This window comes from Mus musculus, chromosome 9, assembly GCF_000001635.26.
Source record: "Mus musculus strain C57BL/6J chromosome 9, GRCm38.p6 C57BL/6J".
Lineage (NCBI taxonomy): Eukaryota > Metazoa > Chordata > Mammalia > Rodentia > Muridae > Mus > Mus musculus.
Window position 1 is genome coordinate 17732243 of NC_000075.6, and position 8657 is coordinate 17740899.

The following is an 8657-nucleotide window of genomic DNA, read 5'->3' on the forward strand; positions in this document are numbered from 1 at the left end:
CCCCTGAACTTGTGTCTCTAGCTGCATATGTAGCAGAAGATTGCCTGGTTGGCCAACATTGGAAGGAGAGGCCCTTGGTCATGCAAAAATTATATGCCCCTGTACAGGGGAATGCCAGGGCCAGGAAGCAGGAGTGGGTGGGCTGGGGAGCAGGGCAGGGAGAAGTATAGGGGACTTTCGGCTAGCATTTGAAATATCTATGTGAAGAAAATATCTAATAAAAAACTGTTTTTTAAAAAAAAAAAAAGAATGCTTTGGCTTTTTCACAATGGGTTTGCCATCAGAACACAGGTGTTGTGAAAGCCACCGCTAATTCAAAGCAAAAATGGGAAAGGAAAAGGCTCACATCAATATCGTAGTAATTGGACACGTACATTCCAGCAAGTCCACCACAATCCGCCACCTGTTCTACAAATGTGGTGGAATCTCGTTTGAGAAGGATGCTACTGAGATGGGAAAGGCCTCCTTCAAGTACGCCTGGGTCTTAGACAAATTGAAAGCTGAGCGTGAGCATGGTATAGCTAGTGACATCTCCCTGTGGAAATTTGAAACCAGCAAATACTATGTGACTATCATTGATGCCCCAGGACACAGAGACTTCATCAAAAACATGATTATAGGCACATCCCAGGCTGACTGTGCTTTCCTGATTGATGTTGCTGGTTTTGGTGAATTTGAAGCTAGTATCTCCAAGAACGGGCAGACCCGTGAGCATGCTCTTCTGGCTTACACCCTGGGTGTGAAGCAGCTAATTGTTGCTGTTAACAACATGGATTCCACCGATCTACCATACATTCAGAAGAGATATGAGGAATTCGTTAAGGAAGTCAGCACCTACATTAAGAAAATTGGCTACAACCCTGACACAGTAGCATTTGTGCCAATTTCTGGTTGGAATGGTGACAACATGCTGAAGCCAAGTGCTAATATGCCTTGGTTCAAGGGATGGAAAGTCACCCACAAAGATGGCAGTGCCAGTGGTACCACGCTGCTGGAAGCTTTGGATTGTATCCTAACACCAACTTGTCCAACTCATAAGCCTCTGCGAGTGCCCCTCCAGAATGTCTATAAAATTGGAGGCATTGAGACTGTCCCCGTGGGCCAAGTGGAGACTGGTGTTCTCAAACCTGGCATGGTGGTTACCTTTGCTCCAGTCAATGTAACAACTGAAGTCAAGTCTGTTGAAATGCACCATGAAGCTTTGAGTGAAGCTCTTCCTGGGGACAATGTGGTCTTCAACGTAAAGAATGCGTCGGTCAAAGATGTTAGACAAGGCAATGTTGCTGGTGACAGAAAAAGTGATCCACCAATGGAAGCAGCTGGCTTCACTGCTCAGGTGATTATCCTGAACCAGGCAGGCCAAATTAGTGCTGGCAATGCTCCTGTTCTGCATTGTCACACAGCCCACATAGCATGCAAGTTTGCTGAGCTTAAAGAAAAGATCAATCGTTATTAAGAAGCTGGAAGATGGCCCCAAATTCCTGAAGTCCGGTGATGCTGCCATTGTTGATATGGTCCCTGGCAAGCCCATGTGTGTTGAGAGGTTCTCTGACTATCCTCCACTTGGTCATTTTGCTGTTCGTGACATGAGGCAGACAGTTGCTGTGGGTGTCACCAAAGCTGTGGACAAGAAGGCTGCTGGAGCTGACAAAGTCACCAAGTATGCCCAGAAAGCTCAGAAGGCTAAATGAATATTATTCCTAACACCTGCCACCCCAGTCTTAATCAGTGGTGGAAGAATGGTCTCAGAACTGTTTGTTTCAATTGGACATTTAAATTTAATAGGAAAAGACTGGTTAATGGTAACAATGCATCGTAAAAACTTCAGAAAGAAAGAATGTTTTGTGGTCCTTGTGTGTGTGTGTGGCAGTTTTAAGATATTAGTTTTAAAAATCAGTACTTTTTAATGGAAACAACTTGACCAAAAATCTGTCACAGAATTTTGAGAGCATTAAAACAAGTTTAATGAGAAAAAAAAAAGTGCTTTGAAATTAAGCATGTGGAGTACCCGTGGTTCAGTCTGGGTGTCTCTCACTTAGTTTTAGGGCTTTCTCAGTACATGAAGCAGTCACCTGAAAGGCGACGAGGCTTTGCGTAGGAAGAGTCTTCTGCACAATGGAAACCATACTTCTTTTTATATAAGTTTTGCAATCCATAACTATTTCAGATGTCTTTATTATCTGTAGAATCATAAATGAAATATTTTTACAAATATTCATATTGTGATGCTATGAAAGACAATTCAAAACTTATGATCCAAATATTTAAATATTTGCCTCTATATTGCTAACTCTAAACAGATTTCTCTGATTTAACTGTAGCAACCAATTGTTATATCCCATAATCTCATCATTTTTTTTGTGCCTCTTGCTTGTGTTTTGGGGTTCCAAAAGTGTGTAGCATTGTTGTGCGACTACAGCAGAGAAAGCCTACTAAGGGGAGAGGAAAACTTTTAATATTTCCTCAATCTTACTTCCATATAACTTCATATTCTTTACTCAGTATTTTTATTTTATTCTCAACCCTTGAAGATCATAAGTCCAGTATCACATACATGTACTACAGAACTCAGAGTTATCATAGCATAGGAAGTTCAGATTAATTAAAAAAAAACAGACTTTGATTCAGTGATATTCTTCTTTTAAAAAATGTAATACACCAGTTATTATTCTTGGGTAACTATTACTTCAAATATCTTATACTGTTGATTATTCTGTTTTTATTTGAAAAGTCTGAGCACTATCCTTCAATTGAAGTTCACCCTCAATTATTGTCTCTTATCCCTTTCCACCTTGCCAAAGTTGCGTTTTCTTCCACAATCTTCCGCTTATTTTTATGCTTTCCCCTCCCCCTTGTCTAATTAGGGTAGTGTCCTCTTTCAAGGCTTAGGAAAATAGAATGTAGCAGGAATCAGAAAGAAATGTAAGTACTGGAAAATAGGAAGGGATGCTATAAAATGCTGTCTCGTATATGTGACATGGCTATTTCACTCATTATTAGAAAATAAATCTAATGGCTCATCTTCAAAATTGCCTTGCCTCAACTAAACTTATGTCTAGTGACAGAAAACACTAGAACCCTGCTAATGCCTGCTAATTTAGTTATTTGTTTTGGTAACCTGCATGGCTTAGGGATTTAACGAACTGATTTAGCTGGAAATGAGGAAGCAATAGACACAGAGAAAAGCAGGGAAAGGGGCTCTGGGTCCTCTGATAGCCATACACCAACAGCAACACAGAAACAAGGAGTATTTACTTTATACATCTGAATAAGGGACGTACATTAGTTAGAATAAAAATGGCCCTCATAAGCTCACACAGAGTGTCATTATTAGGAGATGTGGCCTTGTTGGAGTAGATGTGGCCTTGCTGGAGAAAGAATGTCACTGGAGGCGGGATGGGCTTTGAGTTTCCAGAAGCTGAAGCTAGGCCCAGTATCCTTCATCTTCCTGCTGCCTATGTAGCTGAATATAGAACTTTCAGCCTCTCTCCAACACCATATCTGCCTGAGTGCTGCCATGCACCCTGCTTTGGTAACAATGAACTAAACTTCTGAACTATAGGATAACCTCAATTAAAAATTTTCCCATATATATATATATATATATATATATATATATATATATATATATATATTGCTGTAGTCATGGTCCTTTCACATCAATAAAATCCTAACTAAAACAGGAGGCAAGTTTAATGTATTCTGCTAAATAATGAGGCAAGTTTAGAAATTCTCTGTAGGGAGGCAGGAATCTCACATTCTGATCATAAGGACACTATCAACATCTGCACAAGGACCATAGAAAGGTTTTCCCATTTCTGAGGATCCTTGACATTTGGGTCCTTGACATAGCCTGCCTACCCATGTCAATAAGACACATACATGTATGGCCTTGTCTGTTCATGTCTTTATTTATGTCTTAAATGTTTGGAATGAATCTATGAATCTTCATGCTTAGTCCAGAGACAATTTGATGTGATTCTTGATATTAGATTGTACAGATGATAAGAAAGAAGAGTTTCCTAATAAAACCCAAAGAAATGTCCTCATAATACCTCTCACCCAAACTTACTAAGGTATATACACAAACGTACTAATACTCAAAATTTGGAATAAGAAATTACAAACAGCCAGGTTTGCCTTCAAGTAGCCTGATTTTATATATATAATACATAGTATAATTTATATATATTTATAAAATAATTTATATATATATATATATATATATATATATAGTGTGTGTGTAATTAAATTAATTTATTTTTATTTGTACGTCTGTGTGTCACATGTGTACCAGGTACCTATAGAAGTAAGGAAATGGCATTGGATGGCTTGGAACTGGTGTTGTGCACCATTGTGGACTATGATATGGGTGATGGAACCAAAGTGTATTTCTCTGGAAGAGCAGCCAATACTGCTAACTGCTGAGTCATCACTCCAGCCCATGTATGATTCATTTTAAAATAAACATGATATTCAACACACCTGTTTTTTGTTGAAAAAAGAACAAACATACGTGACCTATATTGTATGGTTGTTTATTTTTGTTCAATTAGTAATGAGGAAAGGAAAAAGGGTCATGAATTCAGGATTATGAAGATATTTCTGTCATTTCAGGATGATCCACAACTTTACAAGGTGTTAAAATAGTTTTTCTTTCACTGCTCTTGAGTCTCCAGCATTCTTATTTTAGAATGAGGATGACTGATACTCACGCACATGGACTCATTTCATTAGTGGCTACTTGCTTAAAACTTCTGAAAGACCTGCTCCATCAACATTCTATTATTATTGGAGGAATTTCAAAAGGTCCTAGCTCTCCTAGAGGAGCTACAGACAGTTAAAAGTTTCAGGACAGGTAAAATCATATTGCTTAGTGATGTAGCCATGATACATACCAAGAGTCAAGTAAATAGCCTTCCACCATAATCATGCAGTCAACTATGCTCCTAGGAAGTTGTTTTTCTGTTTAGACTTAACATAGAGGAAGACATTCTTATCTCTGTGAAATGTTCACCTGATAACTAAGAAATGCTCACCTAGTTCAATCTTTGGCTCAGCCACATTAATTAATTAATTTCAAAATTATTTAAACTAAATTTGGAGTACACAAGTCAGATATTTACTTCAAAGTTGCTTTTAAATTGGTAGGTCTTCTGAACAGATTATGATTAAAAACTTTGAAGTTATTTAAATTGAATTTGAATATCTCTTTTAGTTAGAATTACCCAAAAGAATACAGCAGAACATAAAATCAATTTATGAGCACAAAACCTACTATTGATGTTTTAATTGAAAAATAATTGTTTCATCAACATTGTTTTCTCTTTTATTAAAAAAAATAATTTCAAAAATGGCACAAAAATTTAATGAGCTTTCTTTCTGAGTTTGGTTACGTGTGCTGAGAGAATCTTAAAACTTGAGGAAAGACGGAGCCATAAAGACTCGTCTTGCCCTAGGGTTCCATTGATCAGGTTATAAAATGCCTATATCCAGAATATTGTAACTGAGAATCATTTGAGTTTATTAAAAATAGATTTTCAGCCTGAGAACATTTCTAACGAGTCAGACCATTTGCAGGGCCTTGTTTGCAATCTCTGACTTAAGTCTTTGATACCTTTCTTTTGCATGGCAAAATTTGGATACCTTTTCATTGGGCATATTTTGTGTCTAAATATAGGAAATGTAGATTATTTCCCAAAGCCATGATTCTGACTTTACAAGTAGGAGCCTTGTCATATCTTGCAGTAGTCAATCTAATATTCTCAAACTTAGGGTTTAAATATTTCATGTTCTTTATAAGATAAACATTAATTATACAGATTATATCCTTATGATTAACAGATTATCTATGAGGAAAAAGGAGGGACAGAAACAGAAACAGAGAGACAGAGAGAGCCGGACAGAGAGAGACAGAGGAGAATCCAGTCCCACTTGCTTTATCTCATGTTCCAATGCTGAAAGGCATGAGTCAGAAATCGTGATCTGCACAAACCTCTGACACTTGACTCCTGATTCAGCAGCTCTTCTCCCAAAACACTTCTGTTCTCTCTCTTGCTCCCTCTCCTTCCTTTGTTCCATTGTTTGTTTGTTTGTTTGTTTTTGGTTTTGTTGTTATAACTTTATGTTTGATTTGCCAAACAATTTTGGAAAAAAACTATCCCTTTTTCCATAATCAGGGTCTTACATAGTTGTACATTATGTATAATCCAAATAGAAAGGTTTCTATTTTCCACTTTATTAATGTATGTTTGCATATATTATTTCTAAAATATGTAAGTAATAAAATGCACAGATTTTAAAAGTACAAATTTACAAATCTTAATAATATGTACCTGATTATTCATTATCTACAAGTATAAAAAGAATATATAAACTTTCATTTCCAGCAGGTGAGATAGTAGTATTTTACTGTTGGCAAAACCTCTGTCTTTGTTTTTGTTTTACTACTGTGATAAAACACAATGACCAAAAAGCAAGTTGGGGAGGAAAGGGTTTATTTGGCTTATATTTCCAGATTATAACCTATCATTGCAGGAAGTCAACACAGGAACTCCAGAGGGCTGGAAAGTAGAGGCAAGAACTGATGCAAAGGCCATGGAGGGGTACTGCTTACTGGTCTGCTTACCCTAGTTGCTCAGCCTGACTTCTTATAGAATCCAGGACAACTTAGCCTGGGATGGTACCACCCACAATAAGCAAGGTCTTCCCTGATTGATCACTAATTGAGAAAATACTTTACACCTGGATCTCATGGAGGCTTTTTCTCAACTGAGGTTCCTTCCTCTGATGATTTTAGCTTGTGTCAACTTGAGACACCAAACCCAGCCAATACAACCTCTACCCAGAGGTAATGACACTCCATTCCCCAAACTACCAGAAATCCAACACCTCTGTATTAGTATATGTAAATGAAATTTAAAACTATGTTTTCCCTTCTTTAGTTTATTTCATCTTTTTGTTTTGACATTTTGGTATTTTGTGATTATCAATAAAAGCAAGAGAGTATTTATTCTTTTGTATTTATGAATTACTTTTTCTGAGTTAACTTTATGATGGGTTTAGATTTGTATCAGTCTTTGGTTCTGTAATCTACAGTCCAATCAATTGATTTCCACAATTATTTTCATTACTTCCTTCATTCAATACTTTTTCGCTTAATTTTGTAGTTACTTTTCTTCTTAGTTTCCTGAGATACAAGCTCTTATAACTTTTAAAATATACTCCAAGTTTAATTATAGGCATATATTCATATGCATTTACCTTTAAACATACCTTTATGTCACTCTCCAAATGTTATTATTCATATTCTTGTTACTTCAGACAAATTAATTCTCAATTTCCTAGTTGATAAATTTTATAACCCTGAAAGTATTAATAATATCCATTTAATTTTCCAAATTTGTCATCATTATCTAGCTATAGTTTGATATTATAAATATAAATTATAAATGCATGGTGTAATAATTCAATACACTTCATATGACTTAAGGTCTTCAAATGCAGTCTTATTTAATAATAAAATCTTAAATGACCACATATGACGTGGTCATTTAGACTGTGAATTCTCAAATTATCAAATGATTGTGTTTACTTCCAATTATCACTTCATGTGTGTTAGAGTTACAATAAAATAGTCATGTCCATTGTGTTACTGCCGTTGGGTTGGGTTCTTTATACAAATTTTACATAATTGTTTATTGTTATTATTAGTTTATTTACCATTTCCGTTATTAAACTAAGACTAGATAGAAGATTGTCAGTTGTACTTCTGCATGTAGTTAAAATGAGTGCTATTTTTGAGTGCTATTTTCAATATATGGAACTTTTTGCTGTTGGGTGAAATCCCCGTGGTCCTGTGAAAATTCTGTGAAGAGTCACCATGACCATGCAAGTCTTATAAAGACAAACATTTAATTGAGTCTGGCTTATGGTTTTAGATGTTCAGTTCATTGTCCTCATGGCAGGAAGCATGGGAGCATCCAGGGAAAATGTGGTACTGGAGGAGTCAAGAGTTCTACATAGTGATCTGAAGGCAGCCAGGAGGAGACTCACCTCCACACTCATTGGAGCTTGAGCACAGGACCTCAAAATCCACTCACACAATTACTCACTTCCTCCAATGAGGCCACACTTACTCCAATATAGACCATACTTCCTAATAGTCCCACTTTGCATTGACCAAGGATATTCAAACTACTCCATTTCCCTCAGTTTGAAAAGTATCTTTTTATTTTTGTTTTTATGTTATTTCATTCTGCTTTGTTTCTGTGTGGATGAGGGCTGCTTGTTAGTACAAATTATTTTGTGATAAATTTTATGACTTTTTTATTTCCTCTCAAATGTCCCCATTTTGTCTTTATTTAGAATGAAAACTTTGAAGGCTACTGAATTCTGTGTAAGGTTAAATTTTTTCAATACTGTTTTCTGGTTCTCATTCCTACCAGAAATGCCTCCCTCCTTTCCTAAATATCCTCACATGAAATATCCTTTCCTAAATATCCTCACATGAAATTTGTATCATCCTTAATTCAGATTCTCAATTTGTTTTCTTTCTCTTCAGCACGTCTGCGATAACATGCCTTGGAGCATTGGGCTTTGTACTTGCTGTTGTTTCCTGAATTTCTTTTGGATACCTCACTTCTTTGATATTGCAT

The 8657-nt window shown here is 36.4% G+C and overlaps 1 pseudogene; it reads left to right on the forward strand.

Annotated features, from left to right (window-relative positions):
• On the forward strand, positions 252 to 1888 carry Gm4977 (predicted gene 4977; annotated as a pseudogene).
• The last annotated feature ends 6769 nt before the right edge of the window (positions 1889 to 8657 follow it).